Raw genomic sequence first — 17,726 nt, 5'->3', positions numbered from 1 at the left:
TTCATAGGAGTACACAGTTGCTTTATTTCTATCCATTTCTCTCAGTCTTAGAAGCTTACCTCTTTCTACAGTGAACACATACATGAGTCGTAGAATATGTGTATTTCTACATATGTAGAAGCATGTATATTATATATGTATATATGTGTATATTTCTACATATATCATTTGTGAAAGCACGTAACAACACATAAGTTTATTTCCTGTATCATCACTGAAAAATGCTAACATTCAGTGACTGTTATATGGTAAAGTCAAATTGCCCTTACACTCTATAAATGTTATTGCCATCTTCATCTCCTTTGGTGATTTTGAAACATTCTTTAATATAATTGGAGTTGACATTAATTCCACAAATAGAATTATCTCATGGAAACCAGCTGAAATCCTAACATGATTAAGGGATCATTTTACTAGATCCTATGAAACAAGCATGTGGTTCTAGAGAAAGCAGTGGATTAAATTTCAGCAAGAAGAATTTAGAGTAAATATAATATATCCTAGTGGATATTATTTCAAAATTTATAGAAATTATAAAGTGTCCTTCAGTGGAAATGTTAAAAAAAAACTTTTGTTTTCCTTAGTACATTGCCATCTACATAGTAAAACTTTGTAGTATTGTTATAGTATTAAACAAATATGCCCCTAAAGTGAGCTGGCTTTCAGCCAAGGCATGATTCTACAATTATTTGTACTTATAGTAAACACATATTTGGTCTTTTTCCTCAGTTCCTAACACAGATTTTCTAAAATCCTTGGAATTTCCTGAGTGATAGTGGTGATAGTAACATCTTTTGTTATTTGTAACAAGATTCTTTCAACTCTACAGAGGTGTATGATAATTAGTTGACTCTTGCTGGGCCCCTAGATAGCTTCAGGATGGCCAGAGGAACCAGTCATGTCCACAGAGGACTGGAACTTTCACCCCAAACCTCAGACCTCTGAGGAAGAGAGAGAGACTTGAGACTGGGTTCAATCACCAATGGCCAATGATTTAATCAACAAAAGCACCATAAAAATTCTTAAATGATGCGTTCAGAAAACTACCAGGTTGGTGAACACATCCAGACGTTGGGACAGTATTGCACTCAGAGATGGCATGGAAGCTTTCTGTCCCTTCCTCTTTCACTTGCCTTATACATCTCTTCTATTTGGCTGTGAAGCCATGTCCCACTGAAACTAAGTTCACATGATGAGTTTATGATTACCTCCTGTATCCAAAACTTTTCCTTTTCTTGTCCCATCTCTGTTCCCCTCAGGATTGAAGAGAATCAAAAAATGCAGGAACTGAAACAGAGCAAGGATCTCTGGGCCCTCACAGGAAAAAGGGTCCTTCCATGTTCCCCTGTTTCTTGTTTGCAGAAAAGGCTTTAGTCCTCTAGACCTTCCCTGATTCAAGCAGTTACCAATTAGGGACGTGAGGGACTGCAGAAACAAAGGGAAAGCAGTCAAGTAAGAAAAGTAATAATAGCTCAAATACTTTTTCATATATATATATATACATATACATATATAATTTGATGCATACTTGAGAGTTGTTCTGCAGAAATCGAGACTCCCCCTAACCCAGGTGGAGGATGGTAGCTCCATGCTGACCACAGACATGTAGACCCCAAACTAGTTTGAACCAAAAGATCGATGATTAAGATCCTCAAGATATAACTCTGTTACTTAAACACTAAGCAATCAAAAGAAAGTCCACGGGCTGCAAATTGAAAGTCTTTCAGTTGTGTCTGACTCTTGGTGACATCATGGACTGTAGCCTGCCAGGCTCCTCTGTCCATGGAATTCTCTAGGCCAGAATACTGCAGTCGGTTGCTGTTCTCTTCTTCAGAGGATCCTCCCAACCCAGAGATCAAATCCAGGTCTTCTGCATTGCAGGTGGATTCTTTACCATCTAAGTCACTATATGATGTCTTTAGAAATCCTTCTCTGAAAGCCACCTGGCAGTTCAGCTCTTTTGAGCATGAATTATTCATTCTCTTTGCTTGGCACTCTGAAATAAATGCTATTTTTCCTTCACTACAATTGGAGTCAGTAGATTGACTTTGTTATAGATGGGAGAGTGGATCCAAGTTCATTTTGGTAACAGTTCTTCCCGAGTTGTATGTTTTATAATAAAACAGAGAAAATAAACTCTTTTCTTGAGCTCTGTGAATCATGGAACAAATTATTAAACTTGAGGAGGGGTAGAAACCCAATTTGCAGCCAAGTTGGACAGAGTGTGGGTAACCTTGGGATCCAATATTTGTGACTAGCATCAAAAGTGAGGACAATCTTGAGGGTTTGAACCCTTAAATCTGTGGAGTTTGGCATTAGCTCTAAAGAGTTAGTACCAGAACTGAATTGAATTGTAGGACATAGTTTGTATCCAGAGAACCAGAGACTTGGCTGTTGATGTTGGAAAATATCACTGAACCCTGTAAACATATTTTGAAGACATATACCATTATAGCCATGCCAGTCGAGGCCAACCTTGGTCTAGGCCACCGTCACCTCCCAACACTCCACTTTCTCAACAATCTTTTCTCCCCCGAGCAGCAAAAGTGATCATTTAAAATCATAAAGTCACCTGCTCAAAATTCTCTCTGTATGATACTAAGAATACAACGAACACTTTACCATGGTGTAAAAGATCAGGCATTCTCTACCTCTTTAAACTGGTTTTCTTTAGCACTCTTCCTCTCTCTTCCTCTTTAACTGTACTGGACTCTTGTTCTTCCACCATACACTCCTCCTCAGTCTTCATACTTGCTGTTTCTTCAGTCTGGAAATTTTTTCCTCAGATTGACTCCCTCTTTTTGTCCTTTAAGACTTGACTCAAGTATCACACGAAAGAGTCCTTTCCTGATTACTGCTCTGAAAACAATACCCTTCCATCAATATATGTCCTATTCTTGTTTTCTTTTTTCTTAATGAAGATATAAGGTACAAAATAGCCTCTACCTTGCCTCCAACTAGTACACAGCTCTGTGCTTGCAGGCACTTTGTTTTGTCCCCTATCTTACTTCCAAATCCTGGACAGAACCCATTACAGACCTGAGTGAGTTAATACTATTTGACAATAATATTAGGCAAGAGTGAAGGCAGACTGTTTCATTGCCCCCTTTTCATACATTTAGATGTATCAGAAGCTACATGCACAGTGACAATGTATTACAAGGTATAAGCCAGTGTTTCTCACTGGGGAGCAGATACACACCACCTGAATTTGTTATTGCTAAGATCAAAATTCTAGGCTCTGCTCCAGGCAGAAAAAAATCACAACTTCTGCAAAGGAGATCTGGGAAACTACATTTTGACAGACTTCAATAAAAATTTAACAAACAGAAACATCAATTAAATAGAGTTGATAAGCCAGATGGGGATCTCTCACACTCTGCAATCATAGCAGAGCCCAACAGGAAGAAGAGAGATGCCTTTTCTTTCGTGGCAAGAACTCATGGGCTCTGTTTCTTGTAGCCAGCCCAGCTTTCTTTTCCTCTCTATAAAAGGGTTCTCCATCCCTTGCCTACAGGGACTTGCAGGTAGGTGGCTGGCCAGGGTTGCTTGCAGAGTCCGAATTGCAATTCTCTGCTGATGAATAAACCCATCTTTGCAGGAGAAATATCTAGCAGTCTGTTTGTGTCAAGTCAACACTTCATTTGGAGATTGCTTGAAACTGCAATAGATAGCTCATAGAAACACTGGAAAGACATAAAGGATGAGAAGAAATAAAGGAAACTAAGGCAGAGCCAAGACAGTACCCAAGTGCACTCTGAATTGATGTTGTCAACTCTCACATCCATTTTGCAGTGGACACTTGCCCCTGAAAACTCATTGATGAGTAAACTTAATTCCCTTATCTTTAAGTGATTCCCTTAATATTAAATGTTCCATTCATAGTGTCCATGTAGCCAAACCTGTGATATCTGCCTGCAGTTTAGCTTCCAGAAGTCAAAGAATTATCTACCACTTTCACTGCTTTAGTGAGAGGCAGGGTCCTGCTTAGCAGCACTGTTAAGGTTATCCCACAGAAAGAGAGATGTTTGAATCTGGGGATGCTGAGCAGCCAAAATCAAGACATGCTCACTGTGAGACTCATTTTTCTGTAGGAAACTTTGAAATCATGTTAAGTGTTCTATTTTGCTTAAAATAATTAAAACTCACTATTAAATTTTACTAAGCACCTATCGGGTACCCAATAAATTTAACTGGATAGAAATAATTGAAATATACTTCAAAATAAAAGAGTAAACCTAAAAATCTGATTACAGTATGTATGTATGACAAAGTTATTACACAGACTGATAGCCAGGACTATGTGGAGAAGTAATCTTAAATAACATAAAATCTGGAAATGTATAATGAATAAACCTCTAACTGTATCAGAAATCAAATTTAAAAGTCCCCCCCCCGCCCACCCCCACAATTGGAAGCTTGGTTTACATCCCTGTACCAAACCAGCAATTTTATTTAGCTTAAACATAAGAGGGAGAAAGATAAAAGAAGAAATTAGCAATAGTAAAAGACTGTATCAGCATAAAAGTATTCATGCTTTCTTTCATATGTATGTATTATCTATGTTATAAAGCAAGACAGTCAATTTTACTTATTTTTATAAGAGAATCCAAATGGATCAGGAAAAATTTTTAAAGCCATGTATTAAATATGGGCATGGCCTAGTTTTCTTTTCCAAGAGTCTTTGAAATTGTGGAATAGCAAAAGTTGTCATGTCTCTATTGCAGTACTGAGGAACAGTTTCAGTATTTATGAACACAGGAACAGAAAAAGTGTCACACCACCCAACACTGAGCCACTAAGTAAACTTAGACATGAAGATACCCGCAAATAATTTGCATCTTCTTCAAAACAATTCGTCTCTTTTTTAAGAAGTTTCCCTGTGAAAAGTGAAACTTTTCTTCCAGGTTAGACAATTCAGGTTGCCTTGCTTTCAAATAAGCCAAAGTGAAAAAATTCAGTCTTTGAAAAGAATTCTGCTAACACAACCACTGGAAACTTTAATATGTATTATTACTCTCACTTTTTCCCTGAAGAGATTCAACACAATTATTGCCAGAATTTGACCTAGATTTTTAGTCAGCTGCTGCAAGAGAAAAATAATACTGCCAAAGGAGTTAATTAAAACTTTTGTTAATAAACGACAACAGAGGGAAACAAAAAATGGCCAAGAGTTTTCAAATATTTCTCATTGGCAGCAATTACATTTATTTTTAAACATATGTAACCGCAACTGACACCGCCCATAATTCTCATGGTGGCTTCTCTTCCCAAGAAAACCAGTTAATTTACTTCGTGATGTTTCACAGTATGTCAGTCCAGACAGCCTCTGAAGATGCGCTATCTAGATTAGGACCTAATGTGTGTGCGCTAAGTCGCTTCAGCTGTGTCTAACTTTGTGACCCACTGGACTACAACCCACCAGGGTCCTCTGTCCATGGGATTCTCCAGGCAAGAATACTGGACTGGGTTGCCATGCCCTCCATCAGGGGATCTTCCTGACCCAGAGATTGAACCCACGGTCTTACATCTCCTAAACTGGCAGGTGGATTCTTTACCACTACCACCAACATGGGAAGCCCTTGGGCCTAATAATGCTTCCTTAAATTATAATACATTTCTAGGTATATTATATTTCCCCTCAATTTCCTTTATTAATTTGGGAGGTAGGATTCTGTTTTATTCCTCTTTTTTTCTCCTTCCCTTTTTTTCTGTCTTATTTTGCTAGAGCTACCATAACAAAATACCTGGGTGTCTTAAACAAGAGAAATTCATTTGTTCACAGTTCTGGAGGCCACAAGTCTAAGATCAAGGAGCTGTCAGGGGTGGTTTCTAGTGAGAACCCTCTTCTGGTTTGCAGACTTTTTCACTGTGTCCTCACATGACCGTGCAAGACGGGGGAGAGAGAGAGAGAGTGAGCTTGGGTGTCATTTCCTCTTCTTCTAAGGGCACCAAACATAGATTAGGGTCCCATCCTTATAACCTCATTTAGCCTTCAGTTCAGTTCAGTTGCTCAGTCATGTCTGACTCTTTGTGACTCCATGAACTACAGCATGCCAGACCTCCCTGTCCATCACCAACTCCCAGAGTTCACTCAAACTCATGTCCATCAAGTCGGTGATGCCATCCAACCATCTCATCCTCTGTCATCCCCTTCTCCTCCTGCCCCCAATCCCTCCCAGCTTCAGAGTCTTTTCCAAATGAGTCAACTCTTCGCATCAGGTGGCCAAAGGATTGGAGTTTCAGCTTTAGCATCATTCCTTCCAAAGAAATCCCAGGGCTGATCTCCTTTAGGATGGTCTGGTTGGATCTCCTTGCAGTCCAAGGGACTCTCAAGAGCCTTCTCCAACACCACAGTTCAAAAGCATCAATTCTTAGGCACTCAGCTTTCTTTATAATCCACCTCTCACACCTATACATGACCACTGGAAAAACCATAGACTTGACTAGATGGACCTTTGTTGACAAATAATATCTCTGCTTTTTAATATGCTGTCTAGGTTGGTCATAACTTTCTTTCCAAGGAGTAAGTGTCTTTTAATTTCATGGCTGCAATAACCATTCTTATTTACCTCCTAAGAGCCCTATATCCATATACAGTTACATTGAGAGTTTGGCTTCAACATACAAACTTCGTGGAGACACGAGTCAATCCATAAACACTCATGTGTTAGGTTTAGTTGAAAGTCTAGAAATGAGTTTTCCACATAATAAGAATCTCAAACAAGTTACATCTCAGCTTCAAAGCATTTCTTATATGAGTCTCAAGAGTCTTCAGCAGAAATCCAATAACAGCACAGAATTTTATGTTACTTATCACATATTGGAACATTAGAAATTTGAGAGTTAAAAAAGTTATTTCCTAATACTTGAGGTCATTTATAAGACCTCAGACATTTCAGAAAGCTGAATTCTTCCATTCTGAGTCCTCTTTTCCAATATTAAAGCAGCTGCTAATGTTCATAGTATAACGACAAGAAAATAAATTCAATAAATCCTCAGGTATCTACAAAATTAAAGTCAAATCTCTGTGCCCAAATTCAAGGCTGCCACAAAATTTTTAAAAATATTTTATTCAAATATAGTTGATTCATAAAGTTGTTTTAATTCCTGCTGTACAGAAAAATGATTCAGTTACACATCAGTTCAGTTCAGTTCAGTTGCTCAATCATGTCCGACTCTTTGTGACCCCATGAATTGCAGCACGCCAGGCCTCCCTGTCCATCACCAACTCCCAGAGTTCACTCAGATTCACATCCATCGAGTCAGTGGTGCCATCCAGCCATCTCATCCTCTGTTGTCCCCTTCTCCCTCTGCCCCCAATCTCTCCCAGCATCAGAGTCTTTTCCAATGAGTCAACTCTTCTCATGAGGTGGCCAAAGCACTGGAGTTTCAGCTTTAGCATCATTCCTTCCAAAGAAATCCCAGGGCTGATCTCCTTCAGAATGGACTGGCTACACAAATATCCTTTTTCATATTTTTTCCATTATAGTTTATCACAGGATACTGGATATAGCTTTTCCCTGGTGGCTCAGACCATAAAGAATCCTCCTGCAATGTGGGAGACCTGGGTTCTATCTTTGAGTTTGGAAGATTCCCTGGAGAAGGAAATGGCTACCCACTCCAATATTCTGGCCTGGAGAATTCCATGGACAGAGGAGCCTGGCAGGCTACAATCCATGACATCGCAAAGAGTTGGACATGACTGAGAGACTTTCACTTTGCAGCCTGTGGACTTTCTTTTGATTGGTTAGAGTTGGACGTGACTGAGCTGAACTGAACTAAACCATTTATTTAGCTATTTACCATAGATCTAACTCTCTGATGTCCTTTCATAAGATGCTGTTCATTTATTTTGGTTCCTACCAGCTTGTGTTTCACATATTTAGGTACCATCTCCCCAGTTTATTTATGGACTCAGTCACTGTTCTGAGTCACCACAACACCTAGCAAAGTACACAGCATGCAGTAGATACTCAGTAAATATCTCCCTGTGTCATATTGTGTTTGGCTTATGTATCCAAATTACTCATGAATATTTTAACTGCCCCCTCCTCGTTCCCAACTCTCAGCTTTCAGAAAGCAAAAATATTCTTTTTTTTTTTTTTTGGACTTCTAGTATACTGCCTTGGAAATAGCAAAGACTTCAAAAAATTGTGGAATGAAGATTTGCTCTCATTATCAACACTTTAAGTGGCAGGCTAAGGAGGCCAGGAAAAATCAGAAAAGCTCAACCAGGAGTGGTGCCTGTCCATTTTAAAATGTGTACAAATCCACTGATTATGGCACAGGAGAGACAGTAGCACTTCCCTTGCTGAGGAGACTGGAGAGGAAAGAACTAAGGGGAAAGACCAAAGGCTTCAAAGAATGGTGATGATCCTAGCACAGGCTCCAGGTTTCATGATATGGAGTACCTTAAAAGGAAAAGCAAGTAAACTGCTCCATTACAAAAAAATCTCTAATGAGAACAGAACTGTAAATCATTTAGGTAAGTTGTCACATTTAAATGACATTTTGTGAATAATGACTTTCCCACCAAAAGGACTAAGCCTATTGTATTTTATTTGACCATTTAAAATATATTTTTTATGCTTATGTTTCTCATATGTATTAACTGATTTCTGAAAATTTTCATTATGTCCAAGTGGCTCTAAGAGGTCTAAAAAATCATGATCCCAGTCTTAAAATACAATAAGTTGATTGCCAAGTGAGCTGACATACACATTTTCTAGGCATTGTATGTGCTATTGACCTCTGAATGGGAAATTCAAGCAGAGGAGCACTTAAAAGGATGACCTCAAACATGAATTTTTTTTTTTTAATGTGCCCAATTTGTGTATGGGGGACAACTTACCACAGTCAACCCAGTCTAGCACTATTTTAGCAACTACCCCAATGCAGGTATATATATGAGACTTGGGTTCAGTTCCTGTGTTGGGAAGATCCTCTGTAGGATATCATATCAACTCACTATGGTATTCTTGCCTGGAGAATCTCATAGACAGAGGAGCCTGGCAGGCTGCAGTCCATAGGGTTACACAGAGTTGGACAAGACTGAAGTGTCTTAACAGGCACAGATGCCAAGCCATCTGCGAGGCTAATATTTAAATAATGGAGAAGGTGATGGCACCTCACTCCAGTACTCTTGCCTGGAAAATCCCATGGATGGAGGAGCCTGGTAGGCTGCAGTCCATGGGGTCACGAAGAGTAGGACACAACAGAGTGACTTCACTCTCACTTTTCACTTTCATACTTTGGAGAAGGAAATGGCAACCTACTCCAGTGTTCTTGCCTGGAGAATCCCTGGGAGTCTCCAGGGCAGAAAGGCCAGAGTACACATATATAAAACTGTCATCATAGCTGACTTGTGAAGGCTCTGGTCTCTCAGTTCACTCCTCTTTATTCCTTCCAATTTTATGATATTGTTTCTTCCATCTAATATACTCTTTCTCTATTTACTCTTCTTCCATTCATCAGAATGGCACTTTGGAAAAGAAAAATTTTTTATACCTTAGTATGAACTTGAATCAGAATGTCTCCTGTTCCAGATAAATTTACATTTAATTTTCTTTCCTCATTATGGAACTAAAAGTTATCCCATATTAATTTCTGCACCAGGGATGCTGATATTATCTTCACACTAAGTAGGTAAATATGCATGTGAAGGCTTCAGAAGAAAACAGATATCCTTTCAAACACTGCTATGAAAATGTGCACCTTAACCCTCTTCCTCAGTGAAATCCTTCTTGAGAACTTCACTCTGCTGAGATCTCCCAGAACACTAAGATTCAGATTGATTCTGAAAGAACACAGTGCTTTTAATAAAAATGAAAAGTGTAATCCTTGGATCTGTTCTCCTATTTCTCTGGGTCAGTGAAGCTCCAAAGTATCAGGTGCTTTGCTGAAACACGAATAACAGTAGGAAAAGTTAAGAAACCTCAGGTCACTAAAACTTTTAGGAGGCCTGGAGGCATTTTTCACCTCATCTCTGAGCCTACTCTAAAGTCTCTTTTTAAAAATACAGTCTTCAAAAGCCAAAGAAAACGTCAAATATATAAAATTCCCTTCGCAGCATATCACTGCACTATTTGGTGTCATAGACTGACTGGATGTTTCACTTTTCAATGTGATCATCATTGTTTCATAAAAAATACATTCTCTCCCTCTTAGAGAATGAAGAAGAGACATTGAACAAAAAGAAAAATGCTTTTCCTTTGTTTATTTTGGTTTATTTTTTAGTTGATGTTAAGATCAAACTATATCAGGAAGAAAAAAATGGGCATATTCAATGTTCACCTGGACTTCCCTGGTGGCTCAGAGGTTAAAGCATCTGCCTGCAATGCAGGAGAGCCTGGTTTGATCCCTGGGTCGGGAAGATCCCCTGGAGAAGAAAATGACAACCCACCCCAGTATTCTTGCCTGGAGAATCCCATGGATGGAGAAGCCTGGTAGGCTACAGTCCACAAGATTGCAAAGAGTCAGACACGACTGAGCAACTTCACTCACTCAAACATTCGCCTAATCTTTAAGTATATGAAATTAATGACTAAATCTGGTTTAGAGCCCAAATAATTATGTATTGTGAACATCAGTTTAAACCACTGAAATTTTATAATCTCTTCACTTTGCACAAGTCTTCATCATGCCTCTCTAGCCTCAATCACAAGTTGAACAATGGAAAAAAAAAAAAAAAGGCAATCCAGAGGTTGAGGGCTAATAACATAAGATAGCATCTAAAGAAACATTTCTGCAACAACATGCAGGCACCTGTGTTGTCCTGAATGAAGACACATACAGACACACAAATATTTATAAGCAACCCTATGTAAAGTCACAATGATGAAAGTTTAGTAAACAAGATAATAGATGGAAAAAATGCATTCTTCATCTAAGTATCTGAAGGACATAAAAGACATTAAACAAACCTGGTGTCCCTTGCTGCACATTTTACAAATGCAGTTGCTGTTTCAGAACAAAACCTTAAAAAAAGCCAGTTCAGAGTAAGGACCTCTGTATCATAAAGATAAGAATATAAATCATCTCTTAGAAAACAATACAGGCTTCTCAAATCTGTCAAGCTTATAGTACATAAAGTTGTGTAAATATGATTACCTTTCAGTTTCTCCATTGAGAAATGCCTAGAGGTGTACTGGCTTATAATTTAAGACTGGAAAATGGTATCATCTACTTCTGATAGAGGAATATAGTTTCTAAGAAGAGGAAAAAGATTTTCAATACTTAGAGTCTGATGAGGTGTTGTTGGGTTTTTCCAGTTGATTTCCCAGTAACTTACATTCAAAACCATAACTGATGTTTAAGGTGAAATGTTATATATTATTAAAAACTACATATATTTCTATATTTATGGAAACTAAAAGTCTTATTGAATTAGTTGGACAAAGAAAAGTTTCTTATTTTTACCATCTGACTTGTCACTATTTAAATGTATAGTTCCTAGAGCCCTTTCATAATACTGCTATAGAGGAGAATGTGGTTTAGAATTTAGAAAAAGTCCTTGGTAAAACACATATCATAAATTTGTACTTAAAAGTAAATTTATTCACAACACAGAAGTCGTATAAACTACTTGAGAATGGTCATGCTCATAATCAGAGTAGATTATTTTGTATTTTGGTGCACCTGTGAGTGGTAGTAATTTTATTCTTCAGCAAAAATACTTCCTTCATGTCTCAAGCATTCATTCATTTATTCATTCAACTTAACATTTATTAAGCCCCATAATTATGCTAGGTGTCTACTAGAGAAAACGTGACATAAAACTCACAGTATAATTTGATGAGTTTGGTAATATTAATAACAAAATGTGTGAAATGTTATGGAGAAAAAAGAGAATGATTTTACCTGCCCAAGTTAGGAATAGGGAAAAAATATCAGAGGGGCTTTTTAAGATGGATTTTGAAAGATGAGTAAGCATTTTTCAGCCGAGAGAAGAAAAAGACTGTATTGTAGATATATGCAATGGCATATGCAAAGATCAAAACACAGGAAACTCTGGAAAGAGCAATGTTGGGAATTTGAATACATTGATTACAAGAGTAAGGGATAAGGTTGGAAAAATAGTTGATAGTACCATATTGTGCAGACCTTTGCATACCATGATAAGGAGCTTTCTCTTTATCCATTGAGGTAGCAGGGAACTGTCAGGAGCTTTTTATAGATGAATAATGATAAGATCTTGATTTAAATGCCATGGACTGGACCCGCATTGATACTGCAGTAGAAGGACTAGGTCACTGTGATTATCTGACTGAATAGCATGAGGCCATAAATAAAGGAGGAGGAAAATGTAAACTATAAATCTGGAGGCAAGTGATAAAGCTGAAACTCTAAGACACTATAGAGCATTTGGTAACTTCTTAGAGAATATCTGGTGGCTCAGATGGTAAAGCATCTGCTTACACAATGCGGGAGATCCAGGTTCAGTTCCTGTGTCAGGGAGATCTCCTGGAGAAGGAAATGGCAAACCACTCCAGTATTCTTGCCTGGAAAATCCCATGGACGGAGGAGTCTGGTAGGCTACAGTCCCTGGGGTCTCAAAGAGTCGGACACGACTGAGTGATTTCACCTCACTTCACTTAGAGAATATCAGGAAAAGGTTCAATGACAGGTGATGCTAAAGTTTCTAAAAGGAACAGGAAGATCAATATGGTATTAATTAAGATGGAAGGTAGAAAAGATTATTTGAGTGTGATAAAATACTGCTTACAATTTGTAACCTATAGTGTTTATAGTTATTTCTGAAAGGACTTTGAGGGCCTTGGATAAACCACTCCACAGGAATGGATCACATATATAATGAGTTTAATTATTTTCTGGCAGGTAAGCTGATCTAATGGAGAACACTGGCTGAGAATCAATTGGTAGGAAAGGATATCCAACCCTGAATGAATGTTACCAACAGGTGAGGTGAAAGCTCTAACCATGCACTTTACCACCACTGCAATGCTCACACACACAAGAAAAGCTTTACACACTTGTATAGTGCCTGTATTCATAATAAGCCCAAACCGGAAATTATCTGAATGTCCTTCTAGTGAGGGCATGTGTGCTGATTTGCTCAGTCATGGTGGATTCTTTGCAACCCCATGAACGGTAGCCCACCAGGCTCCTCTGTCCATGGAATTTCTTTTTGGGTGCCTGGTGTCCTCCGCCAGCAGTCAGAAGTTGTTTTGTGGTATTTGCTCAGCGTTTAAGTGATCTTTCAATAAATTTGTGGGGGAGAAAGTGGTCTCCCTATCCTATTCCTCTGCCATCTTAGGACCACCTCTGTCCATAGAATTTCCAAGGAAGGAATACTGGAGTGGGTTGCCATTTCCTCCCGCAGGGGATTTTCCTGTCTCAGGGATTGAACCTGCTTCTCCTGCACTGGCAGGTGGATCCTTTACCACTGAGCCATGTGGGAAGCCCCTGTCCTTCTGTTAATGAATGGAGTTTTGGCAGTGATGGAACTGTTCTTTGATTGTGCCTATTGCATAATTTACATATTTGTTATATCTCCATAGGTTATAGAGAATAAAGTTTTAGATTAAAAAATTATACTTTTACCCAAAATTATCAATTGTGAACATGTGGAAAAATTTTGTTTCACAGAAAAATGGTTTCCCCATGCTATTAAAAATACTTTATTAATGTAGTTTTGAAGTTTACTGACTATAAATCATTTAATGATATATGCAGACTTCTATTTCTTTTATATTGAGTACCTTAAATCGTTGAATTTTAAACTAAGGTTTAGTGAGTATTAGCAATGGCACCCCATTCCAGTACTTTTGCCTGGAAAATCCCATGGACAGAGGAACCTGGTGGGCTGCCGTCTATAGGGTCACAGAGTTGGACACGACTGAAGCGACTTAGCAGCGGCAGCAACAGCAGTATTTCCTGAAGATACGCTGCTTTCTTCAAATTGTGTGTGTGAAGAAAATGTTCTATATAAATGAAACGAGTATGCGGCAAGTTTTCTAAAGACTGTAGAGGATGATCACCATTTTGAAGTTTCAGAAATCAATTTGATTTTTAAAAATTTTAATATTCAAGTACTTTTAGAAATTAAATGATGCAAAAATAACACAGAAGATGTATGTGTATATCACTGAGTTTGCCCAAATGTTTACATCTTTCATAACTAGAGTACAGTCACAAGAAGTCAGTCAATTCAGTCGCTCAGTCATTTCAACTCTTTGTGACCCCATGGACTGCAGAACGCCAGGGGCCTTGTCACAAAAATTAGGAAATTATATTGGTGAAATCAAATCTAAAGTCCACATTCTAATTTTGCCAGTTGTTAAGTAATATTTTTTTTCTCTTCCAATATAATCCATTAAGATATTTGTTTGTCATATACTCTTAGTCTATTTTAATCTGGACTAATTCCTCATTGTCTTTCATGACCTTGATACGTTTAAGGAGTACTGACCAACTATTTTGCAGAATGTCCTTTCATTTGGGTTTGTCTACTATTTTGTCATTGTTATTGTTTAATAGCTAAGTCATGTCCTACTCTTTCGTGACCCCATGGATCATAGTCACCAGGCTCCCCTGTTTAACGGATTTCCCTGGCAAGAATACTGGAGTGGGTTTTCATTTCCTTCTCCAGGGTATCTTCCCAACTCAAGGATGTTACCTGTGTTTCCTGTATTGGCATGCAAGTTCTTCACCACTGAGCCACCAGGGAAGAGCATGTTCTCATTTTTGAACTGAAAATAATAATAATGAGAACTATTTCCTCATTATTGAACATCACTTTTTGTAAAATATCAGGGAAGTGATGTAGGTCCTTCTCAGTGTATCGTATTAGGAGACACATGATGTCAATTTATCACTGTAGTGCCTTCCATGGTTCTTCACTATGAAGTTACAACTTCCCCACTGTATCTTATGGGAAGATACTTTGAGACTATGCAAATATCCTATCGCTCATTACTAATGTTAGCATCCATTGATAATTGTTGTCTAAAAACACCCTTTAGTGGTATTTATATTTGTATCATTTCTTCTACATTTGTTAATTTGGATTAAACTATAATGAAAAACTTTCTCTTCCTTCTCCACTTATTTATCCATCTATTTATTTAATTATTTATGTGTACTAGCAAGTCTCATCAATTCTTATTTGACTGTAAGGTATAATCTATTACTAACATTATTTGTTGTTCATATTGCCACAGATTTGGCTACTGAGAGTCACTTCAAGATGGCTTGTGTCTTTTCGATATATTTCAATCATTGTTCTGAACATTTCCTTACTTTCTGACACCACACTTTGCTCTAGTTTCATCATGCAATCTCCCAGATGCAGCCACAGAACTAAGCATTTTTCCAAGGAGTTCATTTTTCTTTTATTGGAGACCAATATTTAAAAATCAAGATGTTGTTGATAGGTGTGCTTATTTTTACTGGTGTGTCATTGCTTCTAGACCCTTTTGGGGTCAGAGATAAGAAACATATATCAATGTGCATAAATCATCAGTTCATACGGATTCCTCCAATTCTAATCTACTGATGGTGGTCCAGCACTCACAGTTAGGCCATGTTATCCTCCTGTTGAACATAAACATTCTCATATAATACCAGCATCAGGAAAGTTTACCCTGAAACTATGAGATTTGGCTTATGATTTTTTCATGCATTTGAATAATTTCTGTATGGTCAAATTTATCAAGTTGTTTTTTTTTTTTTTTTCTTATTGCTTCTGATTTTACAATTGTTGGATCCCTAGTAGTTACTCTGGTGGACAGAAGTCAGAGTAGCTCAGTGTTTGACCAAAAATATGGGGTAGAGAAGGAGTAGGTACCCACATGAAAACCCCTTAGACTTTTTAGTCAATTCATCACCAACAAATGTCCAAATCCTATGATAGATTCTTTCTAATAATTTCTGAAACACTTCATGGTTCCCTAGAGTGTGTATTCTCCCTCAGTGCAACAAATAGTAAGCCAAACTTGTCGGTTATAGGAATGTTCCTCATGGGCTCTGGTTGAAGGACTGACACCAAAAAGATGTATTCCAGACTTCTGTGTGTGTGCTAAGTTGCTTCAGTCTTATCTAACTCTGTGCAACCTGCCAGGCTCCTCTGTCCATGAGATTGCAGCCTGCCAGGCTCCTCTGTCCATTGGATTCTCCAGGCAAGAATATTGGAGTGGGGTGCCATGCTTTCTCCAAGGGATCTTCCTGACTTATGGACAGACCATGGTCTCTTACGTCTCCTGCAGTAGGAGGGCTCCTTACCACTGGTACCCCCTGGGAAGCCCCATTCCAGCCCTTCCGCCTCTCCTTAACTCTAACTGCTTCCTCAGACAGTGAGAAATCTGCTCTCATTATACACAATGCATTTGTTTATTTGCTTGCCCCTAGAATACATACTAAAGAATTTCAGAATTACCTATACACTTCTGAAAAACAATTCTCCTAACTGGAATTCAGTTTTGTGTACAGTTTTTTTTTTTTCTTTTAATCTTTAGCCTTAGAGTATATTTAGTCAAAATACTGTTGTTTAAAGTTACTTAGGTTGATTCTTTTATTTCTCTTTCTCTCTCTCACTATGGTTATGGCATTTATTGTAACTATAGTTAGGGCCAATTGTTTCCATTTGTTTTCCTTGTTGGGTTCCTTATATCAAAATATAATTTATTTTTGAATACATATGAACATCGATACATTTCTAAAGGTCAGAACTGAATAGAAAAATATATTCAGAGAAGTGTTACCCCCATCCTTTCCACACTATTTTAATTGTCCCTTCTTTTCTTCCTCAAATGAAATAAACACAGGCACATATTTTTTTCTTATTTCCCTTTCTTTCTTATATGGATGATATAAGAAAGAATAATATTATTTATTAATAATATATAATAATATATTATTTAAAAATATATTAAACTTAATATATCCTGAAAAGGATTTTTTAAATAATTTGATAATAAACCCTGCAAATTGCTACATAGCAGCTTTAAAGATCTATCTCTTTTCTTATACTGTGCTGATATATGAATATTCATTTACCTAATTTCTTATGTTTCCATAATCTGCAATTTCAAACAATGCTAAATAACTTTGTACATATGTATCTTTATATCATTGGGTGTATACCTTCAAGGAAAAGTCCTGTAAGTGGGATTATTGAGTCCATATATTTTTGTTCAGTGTTGCCAAATTCCCATCTGGTAGAATTATGATCATTTGCATCCTGCCCTCCAGCAAAATATGTGAGTGCTGGTTGCCTCACAGCCTTGCCAACAGAATCTGGTCATACTTTTTAATTTTCACTAATTGGGAAAAGTTATAATGGTATCACAGTGTAATTTTCAACTTTCTAATTATGTCTAAAGTTGGATGCCTTTTTATACTTTTATTTTGCTCTGTTTTATTGTTTTGAAACAAGTTTACTGAGGCATAATTGAGATACAAGAAACTGCATGTATTTAATGTTTACAATTTGATATGCATATGCACAAAAGTATAATCACAATTAAGGTACTCCTCCATATCCATCACCTCCAAAATGTCCCTGTGTCCCTTTGGTTTTCTTGGTTCTGTTTTCTTTTGTGTGAGGAATATTTAATAAAAGATCTACTCTTTTAATAAAATTTCAGTGCATATTACATACTATTGACAATAAACACTATGCTGAATAGCATATCTCTAGAACTAATTCTTTGAGCCCTTTTTTTGGGAGTGGAGGGGCAAGAATACTGGAGTGGGTTGCCATT

This window comes from Ovis aries, chromosome 3 (assembly GCF_016772045.2).
Source record: "Ovis aries strain OAR_USU_Benz2616 breed Rambouillet chromosome 3, ARS-UI_Ramb_v3.0, whole genome shotgun sequence".
Classification (NCBI taxonomy): domain Eukaryota; kingdom Metazoa; phylum Chordata; class Mammalia; order Artiodactyla; family Bovidae; genus Ovis; species Ovis aries.
Note: the sequence above shows the minus strand (reverse complement) of the source record.